This window comes from Anolis carolinensis, chromosome 1, assembly GCF_035594765.1.
Source record: "Anolis carolinensis isolate JA03-04 chromosome 1, rAnoCar3.1.pri, whole genome shotgun sequence".
Lineage (NCBI taxonomy): Eukaryota > Metazoa > Chordata > Lepidosauria > Squamata > Dactyloidae > Anolis > Anolis carolinensis.
Window position 1 is genome coordinate 141,706,559 of NC_085841.1, and position 17,524 is coordinate 141,724,082.

A 17,524-nucleotide genomic window follows, 5' to 3' on the forward strand; every position below is an offset into this window, starting at 1 on the left:
ACTAAGTTAAAAGTAGCCAATTATGGGGCAATATGGAAAAAAATCCAGGAAAAATTAAAAGCCTGGGGAGATAAACAATTAAGTATCCCACGAAAAATATTAGCACTAAAAATGTGCATAATACCCAAATTACTTTACCTGTTCCAAACCCTATCAATAAAAATAGACTATAGACAAATAAAAGAATGGGATAATACCTTGAGAGAATGGATATATGGAAAAAAGAGAAACAGAATAATGAAAAAGATTCAATATACCCCAAGAAGATTACTTGGATGGGGATTTCCAAATCTACAAAACTATTATGAGGCCTTCCAACTAAGATCTTTACTAGAAATAAGTTTAAAGGGAGAAGATAAATGGATAAAAGTAGAGAACGAAATAAATGAAGGGCGGGGAAAATATGGGCTATATACTAGAGATATTAAAGAAATAAAAGAAAAACTAACAGGTCCAAGAAAGATTGAGTTTGAATGTTGGCAAAAATGGCAAAAACTATGGGCAAATAAAATTTCTGGAAAGACCCCAATTAAGAGCATGGGACTCCCTGAAAGGTTGGTAAATACCTTAGAAGAAAAAGGATTAAGGAGGGTAAAAGATATGTGGAAACAAGATGGAGGGATAATTAACTGGCTAGACCTTTTGGAAAAAGGGGGGAAAGAATACTGGTTAAAATTAAGAGGGATCTGGGAAAAAGTAAAAAAGAGGGTGCACAGCCCACTGAAGAACTGAAGATAGATAAATTGCTAAATGCAAGAGAAAAAACAAGTAAAGGAACAGTGGCAAAAATATACAATTTAATGGTAGAAGATAAGGAATTTATGATCCGAGCAATACGTAACAAATGGAATGGGGTTAAAATATTAACCACACAAGAAGTAGACGAAATAATTAGGAACATAAATAAAGTAAAAACAGAAAAATATAATGAATTAGAAAAAAAGATGGTATTAAGATGGTATAGAACTCCGGAACAACTGTCTTATATGATAAAAGGGAAGAATTCAAAGTGCTGGCATTGTAATAAAGAAAAGGGCACTTATTCACATATGTGGTGGGAGTGTTCTGAAGTAAAAAAAAATTGGCTAATGATACAAGGGAAAATCCAGGACTCATTACAGATAACAATACAAATTAATAATGATTTGTTACTTTGGGGAGTGCTGGATCACCCAAGTATAAAAACTGAGAGCCAAGAGTTATTGAAAGTAACAATAAGAGCAGCACATGCTGTGATTGCTAGAGGATGGAGAGACAAATCAAAATGGACGTTAAATAATTGGAATGATTATATGTATGATCAAGTGTTGTTAGATATTACAGGAATTATGACTAACCAAGTAACAAGAATGAATAAACAAAAGGACATTACAAACAGATGGAAAGACTACTTCAACTGGGTGAAAAATGGAGGAGCCAACGATTACATTAAAGAAAAAAATACAAAGACTTTACCTGTGGCTGGATCTGCAAGATTAATATAAACATACTGTGGTTGAGGAGGGAGGGTGTGGGTGGTAGGGAGGGAAAAAATATTGGCAGATGTTAAAAAAGGGAAGTAGTGTTGTTAGGAATTACGAATTATGAATGTAAAATCCAATAAAAAAAAATGAGGTCACAAAGAGTTGGAAATGACTGTGTGAATGAAGAAGAAGAAGAAGAAGAAGAAGAAGAAGAAGAAGAAGACAAGTCACATGGAGCATGGATGACTAAAACTGACTGGGGAACAGATCTTAAGTCAGTTCCACCATATTAACCTAATCATAGTCATGAAACCTATGTCTGACACCTGCTGAAATTTCAACTGTCCCACTCCACAAATAACACTATGTATTTACTTGGGAATAAGCTGCATTCAACTCTGTGGGATAACCTCCCCCCACCACAAGAAAACATGAAATATCAGAAGACTGTATTGCCAGTTATTCTAAAGGAGCTATAAGAATTATGCAAATTGGCATAACATATCCTGCCAAGGACAGCATGTTTTGAATCTGAAAGGCCAACACAAAGTTTAGTCAATACAAATGTTAAAGCATGGAATCATTATAGGTTATCGCTCTTGGCCACGTATGATTGTCTTTGAAGTATAAGATCTTGGAGGTGGGTCCATAAATAATTGTGGAAACCTATTTTGGATCCACATGGTCTTTTGCAGTGAGGATATACATTTCTAGATGGAAGTCAATCCAGACAAGGATTTGCTTGACACACCTTCCTCTTGGCATGTTTCCCCCTCTCGCCTTCTATTCATGCCTCCTCAAAATCCACAGTTCTGTTAGTAACAGCTGACCTCCATTTACAATGCTCAATGGCCAGGGCTTTCCAATTCTCTGTGTTTATTCCACATTTTTAAGGTTAGCTTTAAGCTCATCTTTAAATCTATTTTGCTGTCCACCAACTTTGCTTTGCATTCTTGAGCTGAGAGTAGAGTAACTGGCATTGCTTTGGGAGATGGTGATCAGGCATTCAGACAACTGTGGTGAAGTTGATGGTGGAGGAGGATCATCGCTTTGATGCTGGTGGTCTTTGTTTCTTCCAGAATGCTGACATTTGTCAGCCTATTTTCCCAAGAGATTTGCAAGAATTTTCAGAGGCAACACTGATGTAATCATTCCAGAAGTTTAGAGTGACATTTGTAAATGGTCCATGTTTTGCAAGCATACAACAGAGTTGGAAGGACAGTAGCTTTATAAACAAGGATCTTGCTATCCTTTGGGATGTTCCAGTCATTAACCATTCTCTGCTTCATTTGAAAAAATTCTATATTTGAGGAGCTCAGATGGTGTATTTCAGCATCAATGTCAAATTTTGTGGAGAGATAGCTGCCAAGGTAGCAGAAATGGTCAACATTTTCTAGCATTACATCATTAAGCTTTATTTTTGGTATTGCAGAGGAATTGGTTGGTAAAGCACTTTGTTTTTCTCAATGTTCAGTGAGGGGCCAAATTTTTCCTTTGCTTCTGTGAAGGTCTTCCTCTGAATGAGAACAGACTGTGTTATCATCAATATACTGGAGTTGTATAACAGAAGTTGTTGTGACTTTACTTTTTGGCTTTCAGCATGCTGAGATTAAAGAGCTTGCCATATGTCCAATAGATGATTTCCAAACCAGTTGATGGAAAAGCATGGGATACACACAGAAGAGCTAGTTGGCCTGAACATTTTTTATTTGTTCATCGTTTGAATCTTCCACACCAGAGAATGCAGATGTACTTTGGATTATCATGAATATGTTAATTCCCACCCAGTTCTCCTTCTTATCTAAACCACTCTCCTTCCACAGATTCTTGCTTTGATTTTCAGAACTTGCTCAGCTCTATCATAAAATTTCAGGGTTTGAATTCTAGAAAAGAAAACTAAAGAAAGACAGTGTCCTTAGATCCATAATTGTCTTAGATGCACAGGTCGTCATCATCTTATCAGCTTGAACATACATGGACAAAAAAGAACACAATATCCACATACTTTCAAATTCCTGTTTGGATTATTGAAAGGGTTATATGTGATGTTGCCTTTCAGAAAATTCTGGAGAATAAAAGTTAGATCTAAACACAGCTATGCATAGAGTATTCCCATTGAAATTAGTTGTTTTGATATATTTTACTAGATTTGGATCTAACTAGGCAAGCAAATAGTAACTTGCCATTCAAAGGAGGGTGAGTAAATCTATGTTCCCTTGCAATGAAGACATAGATAACATTTGGTGAGTGCCTGCTATTTTCTATAGGAGAATCCTTACTACTATGGATCCAGTGAAGATCATGCATTTTAAGTGGTCCTTCTAGCTTCCATCTCTTCCAACTCTTCCATCTGAGGCCCCTTCCACACAGTTGTATAAAATCCACATTGAACTAGATTATATGGCAATGTGGACTCAGATAATCCAGTTCAAAACAGATATTGTGAATTATCTGCCTTGATATTATGGATTATATGGCTTTGTGGAAGGGCCCATAATCTGTTTAATTACAAATAAATACATGCATGGGGAAAAAATAAAAAAAAGAGAATGTCTTTGTTAGATCTCTTGAGGTATGATAGAACTTTAAATTAAAGAACTTTATGTTTTTGCATGTTTTTTTAGATTAATTTTTCATCTGTCCATACATTTTAAAAAGTTATTGTGGTAAATCTGCCTCCAAGCAGTTGCTTGCTATCCTTCTGCTTTGCATTTGATCCTTGCAATTCTGTGCTGACTTCTCCTCCTCCTTCTTGAATGTAAATTTTTGCCTTGCAAATGGAACCACTGAGTATAGTTTATTTGCTGAGTGCTCACTAGAAGTGCTACTTTAGTGACAGAAGCTTGGCTTCAGCAAAGCTTGCATAGCAAATTAAAACTGAAAAAGAAAAAAGAAAGGTTGAATGGGTGTTAGCCTCAAATGATTAATTAAAAGTCTGGTGATAATTCTTTTGGAAAATGGTGTGCAATTGACCCAGTTCAACATGTATTTTTTCTTTGTTGTGAAATGTTAATTTTTCATCTGTTGGCCAAATTATTCCATATGCAAGTCACCCCGGAATTAATCTTGAATTAATTTTTAAATCTGCTCTGTCCTCTCATATATATAATTTACCATATGAAAACCCGGGGCAGTCAATCTTTCATTAGACATGGGGTGACAGAGGGTCAGCAGACACTCCCGCTGTACTAAAAATAAAGGCACCACATCTGGTCTGAAACGATGTCTGGAATTGTAATGCACATGCATCCACTTACTTGTCCGGCTGAAAACACAAACTTTGAGGCCGGTTTGCTCCGCTGAAACATGAACCTATGTAATAGGAACCTAAGCCCTGGAACAGACTGTTTGTGTATGTAGCCAGTTTATTAGCAAAATGTGCAGGCCCAAAGAGCACAAGGACCTCAGTTTCAAGTCGATCTGTCGCACACTTAACAAGCTGTTTGTAATATAGTCCATTTCAGGTTTTAAAAGCAGGAGCAATGGAGCAAGGGGGAGGACTGGAGGCAAAGAAGGGAATGCATTCCCACACTATAACTAATGCATGATGCTTTTAACATATGGCTACATTTCAGGGTTTGCCACAGAAACTGTTGACACATGTAGAAATGACCGTTACTTGTTGAAGGGTGTAGAGTTGTATGTCGGGGCAAAGGGAGGCTGAGTCCAATTGCTTGCCTTCAACTGGAATAGGCCTATTAAATCACTAAGACTGACACAAGTGTTCAGTTATCCTTCAGTAAATGAGCCATTGAACTTACCTACAATTGAATTTAGGTCAAGCATGCACACCACACAGAGAATGGTGTGTAAGGAGATTTGCATGAATCCCAGAACATTTCTCCCCAAATATACCAATGTCTATGATAGTGGGTGAAAATATCTCAGACATACTTCCTGTATGGGTCAAATGTCCTGAAGATCCAAAAGCTCCTTCAACCACAAGGAAAACAGTACAGCATCACACAAGCAACAAGGAAGGATCTGTTACCCACAGTTATTTGTCAAGTACCATATGCAGTTTCCACATATGTGTTGACAGACAGATTGCAGTCCCCATTCTGTATGAAAGCCATACGGTGTATATCAGGGATGGGCGTCTAATCTGAGGGCCACATTTCTGCCCATAGGACTCACCCAAAGACATTAATAAAGGGACTTCTGGTTTCGACATTTTGCTTTATAAATATAAATATTATTTAAATTATTAAACTGAACAGAGGAAGTCTTTCATTTGATTTAACTGGTGATTTGCTGTTCTTCAGGGTTTCAGGGGAATGTTTTAGAATTTCCTTTTTGGTCTTCTTTGGTCAGAAGAAGGACAGTTGCATATCCATGAGTGGTGAAAGTCTCCTGTGGGTGATATTCAGCTGCTGGCTAGACTCTGTCCACCTCTAGAGTAAATACCAAAAGCAGCTTCTGCATTTCTTTAGTGAATGAACTGTATGTGGCTTCCTTTTATGTAGTGGGAATGTAGGAAAAAGATAAATGACTTTATCGCATGATAGGTTTGTAGCACAACTGCACTGGATTAGTTTTGTGCTTGATCGTTTTATTGTATGACACTGTGACTATCTAATTCTTACATTGCATTTCCATCATTAGTGGGTTGCATCTTTTCTATGATAAGAAAAAGCCATTAATGACTTCAGTATCACTCCTGTTCAACCACTGTTTCTGGTGTGATTATTTCATTCTGCTACAGTTCAAATATCCTGGCCATAATACACTGTGAATTGGCATGTTTCTACTCTCCTTTAGACTTGGGCCCAATTTAGTTTGAACAAAAATGATTTGTAGTATTCAGCAGGCCATTTTATATAATCTCCAAAAACAGACTGGGGAGGAGGGAGCCGAAAAGCCTGGGAGAAGATGGGGTCATTGCAGTGTCTTTTTCTTCTTGCCCCGGCAGCAGCAGCGTCCTTCATTTCTTTCTGGAAAGTTTCCAGGCTCCTCTTCCAGGGAGGGCTCTGCTGGGAAGTTGCTTTCCCAGCAGCACTTGCATGGGATGGGCATTGAAAAGCCGTTGAGTTCTTGGAGCATGATGGGAGTTTAAGTTTTTTTCTTTCCATATCTCAGCCAATAAAAAAAAACCTGGTGGTATACCGCGCTCTTTAGTCTTGATATGCCCACAAACGTTCTGGTTATTGAGATTGGTTTTTATTTTAATGATGCTTTAATACTTTACTCTTTTTGGTTACTTGATTGGCTTGTTATATGCTTCTTATGTTTTCAATGTGTAAAATGTGGTTGACTGTTTGATTGATTTGGTCCAGCTTGTAAGTCCCTGAGTCCCTTCAGGGAGATGGTGGCAGGATACAAAAATAAAGTGATGATGATGATGATGATGATGATTATGTCTATGCTCTGATTGGCTGAGAGTGGACACAATCAGTGACTACAATTCCCAGAACCCTCTCTTGCAGTTTGTCTTATTTTAAAAATGTTATATTTAAAACTTAATATAATTCTTAAAAAATCAATAGATTGGTGAATTGTTTTGAAACTTGGCAGCCTGCAGTTATAAATGGGGTCTAAAAGTGAGGAAGGTTTCATGCATATAGGCCTTAAAATGGTTGAGGATTGAGCCTTTAAAATTTCCCATTTTAGCCAATGGATCAACCCCTCCCCTTTCAAGTAACTTCCCGATAAACAGAATGAGGGGTCAACTGACAATTGGTCCCAAAACGGGATGCCTTTTAGCCAAATTACATACCCTTATGCACTACATAAAGTAGGAAGGTAGGATTAAGCAAGGCCTTGCAGAAGAGCAATGGCATGAATGTATTTTATCATAATACGATCATAATAATAATTTAATAGTACTATTGGGGCCAAAGTGTGGAAGTGAGTATTTCCATACTGCTTGGTATGTTTTTATTTGCTTAACAATACTATTGTTATGAGACGACAGGCTGGTGTGATACAGCCGCAAAGTTTGTCACTCACATTTCCAATTTCAAAACTCCTTATAAATGTCTGAAGTAGCTCTAAGGTGGAACAAAAACAAACCAAGGAAAAACTCATCAGAACTCCTAATTACTAAACAACCTTGAAACTATAAAAAATCTGAAGTATGAAACATAATATTAAATAAATTATTTAATGAATATAAAGATACTATTTGGGGGGTGGGTGGAAAGAACACTGTCCTGGAATTGTTTGACACCACAGCATGAAAAGAAGATTTTTTTTCTCCCACCTATGTTTGTTCATTTTTTTTCTCTATTGTTTAAAATTATAACCCCGCCCCCTTATTTTGTCATTTACTCATGTAGGTGCTAGAAAATTGTGCATGTTTGCTCTGAAATTGATTTCTCAAATAAATGCAGTAAATCCATTTTAAGTGGAAGCACCAACATTGTATAAAGGTTTACAACATCATAATTTAACAGAACCCACTTCTCAGATTTCATCCTTCCTTTCTGCTGTCTTGGAAGAAAGTGGAGCAAAACACTCTTCCTGTACATCACATCTTATGAAATCAGTAGAAAGCTGCATGTTTAATTTTCTGTTTTTCCAAAAAAATCAGGAGTAGTAGACTTGATGGCTGATAAGAGTGTCAGGAGTGTTGGTGTGTTTTACATTATTTTGGATGAGTCACTTCTTGAAAAGAGAGAAATAAACCAAGATGGGAAGATCTAGGGAAGGCTTTCTTTCTTTCTTTCTTTCTTTCTTTCTTTCTTTCTTTCTTTCTTTCTTTCTTTCTTTCTTTCTTTCTTTTTTTCTTTCTTTCTTTCTTTCTTTCTTTCTTTCTTTCTTCCTTTCTTTCTTTCTTTCTTTTCTTTTTGGAAGGGAAAATGCAAAGAGATGCATATGTTACTCTAATACCATCCAAAGACATTCTGAGGAGAGCAGAACAGATGGTTAATTCTTACTTCTACATGGGCAAAAAGAGTGTGTGCCCACTTCCCATGAGGATAACAACCTTATTTGGTTAGTTAATAAGTTAATTTATATGCCACATTTCCAAAGAAATTTAATTGGTCAAAACCTCATCATATAGAAGGGGGATATTTCAATATAATACATTCAAACAAAACAAAACAGTATAGCAATAAGAAGATTAAATTCAGTATGGCAATGAAATCAACAATGCCTAATGTACAGAAAATAAATATTAATATTGTCTCTCACACACAAAACACACACCATATTTGCCATCATTTCACAAATACAAACTGAGACACATATGGCCAAACAATATCAGAATTATATCAAGATGGTAAAAATTATGAATGTGGAAGAACAGACAAACTAGGAGATGCTGCAGCATTTTGCTTTTGCCTGAGTCTATAGGGAAGGGCAGATTTCACCTCATCCTCTCTTTGACAAGTTGACTGCAAATTACCTTTGCAATTTTGGCTCAGTCTTCATCGATGGACAAAGCTGAAGTCAAAGGGGAGGGAATACAGAGAAACTGGGATAGCTGAAAAAGTGGGACAACAGGGCATTATCAGGATTGTGCCTGCCAAATGGAGACAGTTGGAGGATAAGCACAAACAGAAACACAAATCTCACTGAAGCATCTGTGAAACCCCAGCAGCCTGACTTAGATATGATTTTGAAGGACTGGAATGTCTTTTCAGCAGGCTAGATCTTTCTCAGACTGAATCTGTACTGCCCTATATCTCAGGGTCTGATTCCAGATTATCTACTTCTCCTAGATTATTTGGCAATGTAGACTCATATAATCCAGTTCCTAGAAAATAATCTGGAATCAGATCCTGTGATTTAGGGTATTACAGATCCAGCCGCAGCTGTTCCCTCATCTGTCAGAAGGAGCAATGGGAAAATGTTGAGGACCAGCTGTGGTGGTCACATTGTCTTCTCCTTGACCTTTCAGTGACATCCTTCCTGTTGTTAGTCTTCCAACACCAGCGACTCAGCACTGGGGTGTAAGAAGAGACCATATAAAATATATTGGTGCTTTTCAACAGAGGGCAATAGAGTGCAACCACTGCCTTTTTCTGATCATACACTAGTCATGGTAAAATATCAAAACATCCAGATGTCCCCTAGGCAATGTCCTTGCAGATGGCAAATTCTTGCAGTTTTTCAAGTTGCTCCTGACAAGGAAAAAAAAACGCTCAGGCATTTGCCTCACTATGAGACCTATCCAACTACATATTACGAGGGCTATGATTCCACTTGAACTTCCATTATTTCACCCTAGGGTGTCAGGTCCATGGAATTTATCCCATGGGCCTTGAGTTTGACACATGTATCCTAGGGCATCTTGGAATTCACAATTTTAAAAAGGGGGATTTTCAATAAAATGCTTGGGAAAGAGGAGAGGGATTTGGGAAGGGATGCATGACTTGGTTCCCATTTCCAGCCCCTCTTCACTGAAGGAGCACAAATTTGGAGCCATTTTCCACTACACAGTTAAAGCATTATATTCCAATGCAACATCCTAAGGAATCCTAGAATTTCCTATTGAGGAAAGGTTTCAAATTCTCAGCCAGGGAGCACCTCTAGTCCTATGATTAAACAAAGCATCTCAGGACTCAACAGGATGTAGCCTTGGCAGTTAGCATGGAATCATAGGAGCAAACTTGGGTAGTGTGAAGAAGCAGTGCTCAATCATAAAAAAATAAGACAAGTGCAAAGAAGCCAGAATGGATGTCCAAAGAACTTCTAACTGGGCTGAGACTCAAAAGAGACATGCACAAGAAGTGGAAAAGGGGAAAAATAATCAAAGAATTCAAACGAATAGCCGACTCCTGTAGGGAAAAGGTTCACAAGGCTAAGTGCAAAATGAGATCAAGCTTGCTAGGGACATTAAAAACAATAAAAAGGGCTTCTTTACTTAAGATAAAGGTTTCCCCTGACGTTAAGTCCAGTCATGTCTGACTCTGGGGGTTGGTGCTCATCTTCATTTCTAAGCCGAAGAGCCGGCATTGTCCGTAGACACCTCCAAGGTCATGTGGCCGGCATGACTGCATGGAACGCCGTTACCTTCCCACCGGAGCGGTACCTATTGATCTACTCACATTGGCATGTTTTTGAACTTCTAGGTTGGCAGAAGCTGGAGCTAACAGCGGGCGCTCACTCCGCTCCCGGGATTGGAACCTGCGACCTTTCGGTCTGAAAGTTCAGCAGCTCAGTGCTTTAACACACTTCGCCACCGGTAGAAAAAAGAAGAACAAGGGCCTCTGTGAGGAGAAGATGGGATGATGCTGACAGGATAGGGAAAAGGCAAAACAATGCCTTCTTTGCCTCAGTCTTCTCACAAAAGGAAAGCTGTCCTCAACCCCAGCAACATGGAGTGGATGAAGGATTAGGGGAAATCCAATCCCAAATAAGGAAACAAGTTGTCCAGGAATACCTGGCTGCTCTAAATGAATTCAAGTCCCCAGGGCCAGATCAACTACATCCAAGAGTACTGAAGGAACTAGGAGAAGTTACTTCAGAAACACTGGGAATCATCTTTGAGAGTTCTTGGAGAATGGGAGAAATCCCAGCAGATTGGAGAAGGCCAAACATGGTCCCTATCTGCAAGAAGGGAAAAAAGGACAACCCAACCAACCCAGCCTCACATCGATACCAAACATGATTCTGGAAAAGATCGTTAAGGAAGTGGTCTGCAAACACTTAGAAACGAATTCGGTCATTGCGAATAGTCAACACAGATTTATCAAAAACAAGTCATGCCACACTAATCTGATCTCTTTTTTCGATAGAGTTACAAGCTGGGTAGATGCAGGGAACACCGTGCATCTGGATTTCAGTAAGGCCTTCAGCAAGGTCCCCCATGAACGTCTGGCAAACAGATTAGTCAAATACAGTCTAGGCAAAACTATGGTTAGGTGGATCTGTAATTGGTTAAGTGAACGAACCCAAAGGGTGCTCACCAATGCGTCATCTTCATTCTGAAAAGAAGAGATGAGTGGAGTGCCGTAAGCAGGGTTCCGTCCTGGGCCCGGTTCTGATTAACATCTTTATTAATGACTTAGATGAAGGGTTAGAAGGCATGATCATAAAGTTTGCAGATGACACCAAATTGGGAGGGATAGCTAATACTCCAGAAGACGAGCAGAATCCGAAATTATCTTAACAGACTAGAGAAATGAGCTAAAACTAACAAAATGAAGTTCAACAGGGACAAATGCAAGATACTCCACTTAGGCAGAAAAAAATGAAATGCAAAGATACAGAATGGGGGATAACTGGCTCAACAGCAGTACGTGTGGAGTCCTTGTAGACAACAAGTTAAACATGAGCCTGCAATGTGATGCGGCGGCAAAAAAAAGCTAATGGTATTTTGGCCTGCATAAATAGGAGTATAGTGTCTAGATCCCGGGAAGTCATGCTACCCCTCTATTCTGCCTTGGTCAGACCACATCTGGAATACTGTGTCCAATTCTGGGCACCGCTATTGAAGGGAGATGTTGACAACCTAGAATGTGTCCAGAGGAGGGTGACTAAAATGATCAAGAGTCTAGATAACAAACCCTATGAGGGGCAGCTTAAGGAGCTGGGCATGTTTAGCCTTCAGAAGAGACATGATGTGATGACTCATGGGCCATGTAGTCCCGTTCCTAGTACTATTGTGGCAGATGAAGAGGACAACTTGGGTTTCCCACCGTTTCAGCCAGAATTGGAGCCCTTGCACCTGCAAGATGTTTGCCCACAAGAAGTCAGCCAAACAAGCCTTGAGAAGAAATCTCCCCCGTTTTCTCGCCGGGATAATTATAATCGAGATAGAGGCGCTAGGGAGGCAAATTGCAGAAGCGCCAGAATTGCTGCCAGACAATTAGATGATTAAGCCTGTTTCCCTTGGGAAATCTTAAGGAGTCATGCATCTGGACACAGTATGGGTTTCACTTCTTGTTCCCCAGGGAAAGTGTTCCTTGGCCGGAAAACAAGATCCTATATAGGTGTTTAACCGCAAGGGAATCCTTGCGGAGTCAATTCGTCAGCTTCGGGAGTGAGATCGTGTGTGGACTACGCTACTCCTGTTCTTGTTCCAACCCTGCCTTGTTTCCCCGGACCTTGCCACGGACCTCGCCACGGACCCTGTTCTCGTCTCTTGCTTCTTGTTGCCTTGAATCAAGCCTTGTTTGCCAAGAATCTATTTTGCTCTCCAGCCTTGTTGCCAAGCTCCATTGGACTAAAGGACCCTGTCATTTCCCCACACTTTGCTCGGCAAAGTGTGTGTTTCGGTTATTGGATTATAACTTTGGACTCTAATATCTCATATTGGACATTAATTTCCTGGACTATATTTGACCTTTCCTGAAAGGTCTACTTCTGAACTTTATTCTTCACTTGTTTTTATTGACTTTTTATATTCCTTTAATAAAGATATTAGATAGATTCTGGTCTCTGCGCATGGTTATTGGTGCTCTGCAGCCTGGGTCTTGACACATGATGACCATGCATAAATATGTGAGGGGAAGTCATAGGGTGGGGGGAACAAGCTTGTTTTCTGCTGCCCTGGAGACTAGGACGTGGAACAATGGCTTCAAACTACAGGAAATGAGATTCCACCTGAACATCAGGAAGAACTTCCTCACTGTGAGAGCTGTTCAGCAGTGGAACCCTCTGCCCCAGAGTGTGATGGAGGCTCCTTCTTTGGAGGCTTTTAGCAGAGGTTGGATGGCCCTCTGTCGGGAGTGCTTTGAATGCAATTTTCCTGCTTTTCATCAGGGAGTTGAACAGGATGGTCCATGAGGCCTCTTCCAACTCAATGACTCTATAATTCAATCTATCAAAAAGCCCTTCCCACCACCTTCAACTGCCTTTCTGCTGGCCATTGAATGAGAAGCAGCCAGCAAGACACAGCAACACCATGTTCTATATAATATTTAGGTAATAAATATTGATCTTATCAACATTGTAAGCCTGAGATAAATTAAAATTTTGTAAATCCTCTAACTAACTAACTAAATAAATAAAGGGCAGGCTGGTAGGTAATTTATTACTGCTACAAAACAACTCTAGATGTCAGTGCATGATATTATCCCTGGATAGAAACAAATCTTTAAAATGTGTTTGCATTGGCTCAAAATCTAGCTGGAATGGAACATATATACAGTACTCCTTTCCCTGGGCAAGGAATCATGTTCCCAAATGAGACGCAGAAAGCTAACTTGCATTAGACATATTGTTTGTTTTCCCACCCCATTTTGTCTATTCTGACTAGAGGTTGGAAGATTTTGTTTTTTAAGAAATTAAACCTCCAGCATCCCAGTGAGCCAACTGGCTGGAGGATTCTAGGAGTTGCAGTTGAAAAAATAACTTTCTCAAGCTCTTACTGACTGAAGCAAGAGCCCTTGGGGCTCTTTCTGTGGCTGTTTTCTGTCATATGCTATAGTGGTTTGTGTGTGAGAGAGAGTGTATGTGTGTGTGTGTGTGTTTTGAGGGACCATTCAGATATCTTCAAATCCGAGACTTATTACCTACCAGTGAGCTTCAGTGGGTGCTGTGCTTCTGGCTAATATCCTGTCCAGCCACCCCTCCGCATGCTCCAAAAAGAAATTGGGCAGAATGGTGGTGTCGCCAAACCTTCTGGGTCTGCTTCCCCACCAACAGTGTATTGATGAGATTCCAACGAGCTTTATAGAAAGGCCTGATTAAGCAAAGCCTTGTCAGCATGCATAGTTTGGCTACTAGGAAAGAGCAGCTGCTGATGGGAAGAGGCATATTTATCAGGAACACAGCATGGTGAGCAAGCGCTGCATTTGGTTAGTCTTTGAATGTCTCCCTCTGTCACATTCTTGATGGTTGCTGGGCAGAGAATCCTTCATGGATGTCTGTTGGCACAGTAAACTTGGACAAACTTTTAAAAGCAAAAACCCACTTTAATTATATATTTTTACTATTTATTTATTGAGTTTAAAAAACAGAATTCAACACTTTCTAAATATCTTCATGTCTGAGATAGAAAATACATGCAATTCAAAATATAGTTAGCTGTCCACACTGCCTGGGATTAGCTATGCAGTTCACCCAGTGAAAGTACTCCTACCTAGGAATGTCTCATGACCTCATCACATGGCTCAAAATAAGCATCCGGGGATGCCTAGAACCATCTTTGGGAACAGAGCCGCACGGCAGCCAGCAGACAACGTCACCTGTGGCTCCACCCCCAACTGGGGTAAAAGTGTTGCCAGATGCTTTCCCTGGCAACATGGGAGTCTTCCTCCCTGTGAGGGCAACACTTTTTTCCATATGATGGAGGAAGTGCCATGAGAGGGAGTTGTGCGTGGGGTGACAGATTTGCTCCACTGCTCTCTCTTTTCTTGCCGGAAGCCAGGTGAAGCGTATTGCTTCACCTGGCCTTTATGATAAGATGGTTAGACTTACATCACAATTCTATGGTAAACATTTGACAGAAGTTGAGCATAGAACTGCACTAGAGCAGAGCTTTCAAACCATTTCATATTGGTGAACCCACTGTTTAGACATGCATCATTTTGAGACACAGTAATTCAGTTTTACTAGTAAACCAGAGTGTAAACCAACCCCTTATAAGGAATATGGACACACATATAAATTATAATAATGGAATGTGTGAGAACACAACGTATTTGATGAAAACCTTTCATTGAGATTTTTAAGATATAGAATGTATTGCTGATTTCATATACTTGCTATGTTTGTGCAACACACCTACACATTGCCCAGGGCCTTGGATGCTTTTTCGTCTGACTTTGAAACAATCAGGTGTCTGAGGAAAATTGGGCATATCACTTCGTTTTTATGAGGGGTACTCTAGTTTCACTACATGTTGAGTATCCCTTATCCACAATTCTTGGAAACGGAAGTGTTTGGGATTTTTTGGGAGTTGGTGTTCAGATTTTGGAATATTTATATTTGCATATACCTACACAATGGCATATCTAGAGATGGGAGCCAAGCTTATGAAACAGAATTTGTTGATATTGCATATACAGCTTATACATGTATACCTGAAATTAAAGTTATGCAATTAATTTTATACATGGAACAAGTATTTTGGATTTCAGAATTCCAAACAAGGGCTGGTCAATCTATGCCTATATAGCTGCAAGGAAGTGTAACACTGTTATCTCTAGGCTGGGAACAATTGTGCCTTTTTTTAAAGGATGGTGTAAAATGTGTGTGCTTCTGTTTATTTCTGAATAATTTCCCAATCTTTGTAAAACTCAAATGTAAAATGCAAGGAACCTGTGGTTTCAAAAATCAAATTCAAAGACAACGTGAAACTGACAGATTTTAAGTTTCATGTCAGTATAAAAATGTAAGAAATAATATTCGCACTTGCCCTCTGATTAAGAACCAAACAGAAATGGCAACCGAAGAAGCACATCAAGTTGCACACAAGAATTAACAAAAGACACTCACTGCAAATTGAACTATTTCCCCTCGGGATTTTCTTCCTGATTAGAGTACAGGGAGCGGCTGCAGCCTGAAGGTGCTGAGTCTGGCCTGAAACAATGACCATTTTGTTTTAACTGTAAGAAGTCTCCATAAACCCCTGGCAAAAACAACAACGCAAGCCCAACCATCCATTTGCTGTCTCATTTTGATTTATGTTAGTGACAGCTTAGTGAGTATCCCAGACCGTTTATTTGCATTTAAGAACAGTTCCATGGCTGGCCCCATAGCCTGCAGATTTTAAACTGCCTTTCTTACCTGGTTACGAATTTATCTTCCCTTACAACTAGGCTACTGTGCTTAAACACTTTCCCTCTGTGTGGTTGCATCTATAAGCCCTCTCAGAGCACCATTGTGATGTAGGCTGCATCTACACTGCTATATTATTGTGGGCTATCACTCATAGCTGTGTATGATTGTTTTTCAGAGGTACAGTCTTAGCGGTGGATTTGTAAATGATCGTGAAGACCTATTCTGGATCCACATAGTCTTTCACAGTGAAGACATAGATTTCCAGGAAGGTGGCCATATCAAGGGTTTGCTTGAGGTGCCTTCTTCCTCTTGGCACATTTCTCCCTTTCAGTCTCTATTCCTGCCTCTTCAATATCCACAGCACTGCTGGTAACAGCTGACCTCCATTGACAATGCTTGAGTGCCAGAGCTTCCCAGTTCTTGCTGTTTATACCATATTTATATAGTGCAGGAAATGCTTTAGCCTGATGTGTCCAAATGATGCACATAGGAGAATGCGCTTTCAACCTGGGATCATTAATCCAGCTTGTTCTCAAGTTAAAAAAAAAAAAAACCACTGGAAAGGTTCAGATCATCCAGGAATATCCAGAGCTTTGCCAGCATTTTGGCAATGGGGACTGCAACCTCAGATCGCCATATGTAATCCCAGATCATGTCCACACAGTCATCTCACACTCCCCGAACTCAGGCGGCCTGAGGAAGGTGAATGGCAGTGCCTTCCTGCTTCTAATATCCCAATTCCAGCCAAAAACTATAGAAAAATATGTCTTATGGTTGCTGCATGCTCTTTCTTTGCTGAATCTGCCTCATGCAGAATGCGAACAAAGCTTTGGAGGAGGGGAAAGAACTTCATGCTCGTGTGCTCCATTGCTGCCTAATGATGGAGATCTAGGAAGAGAAGAGCCTGCAGTGATTGTAAGTTGTTTTTCCTGGAATGGTGGTGCAAGGAGAGTAGGAAAGCCAGCCGATATGCAACCCTGCCAAACCGGCTTTGTTGTGGCTGGGCTGTCTGTCTGGTTTCCAACCATGAAGGTGGCTTAGGACAGCCTGGTATCGACACCATGTTGTTTGGAACAGGAATTTTTTATACTGGTTCCAGTCACATTTTGTTGCTTGTGAAAGGGCCCATCGTGGCTTAAGCCTTGGACTATGCTCTGGAGAATAGAGTTTGAACTGCCACACCTCCATGGAAATCCCTCGGTCACTTTAGGCAAGTCACACTCATTCAGCCTGAGAGGAAGGCAAAGGCAAAACCCCTTCGAACAAAACTCCTCCTTCTCCTTCTTTCCCTGCTTTCCTCTCTTAAACAAGATTCAAAGCATCTCAAAAAGTTGAAAACAATATAATTTAAAACCGACAACACATAAATATTAAAACAGAATTTAACATAGAATTGTCAAAAAATATGAAAATGACATTAAACCATTAAAAATTGTTAAAAT

At 39.8% G+C, this 17,524-nt stretch overlaps 1 long non-coding RNA gene across 1 annotated transcript; it reads right to left on the minus strand.

Moving 5' to 3' along the window:
* Positions 1 to 13,756: 13,756 nt before the first annotated feature.
* Positions 13,757 to 16,320, minus strand: LOC134295575 (uncharacterized). The gene is made up of 3 exons (XR_010002204.1): positions 16,089 to 16,320; positions 15,798 to 15,881; positions 13,757 to 14,224 (listed from the first exon to the last, which is right to left on the minus strand). It is a non-coding gene; the product is annotated as an uncharacterized LOC134295575 (long non-coding RNA).
* Between the last annotated feature and the right edge of the window lie 1,204 nt (positions 16,321 to 17,524).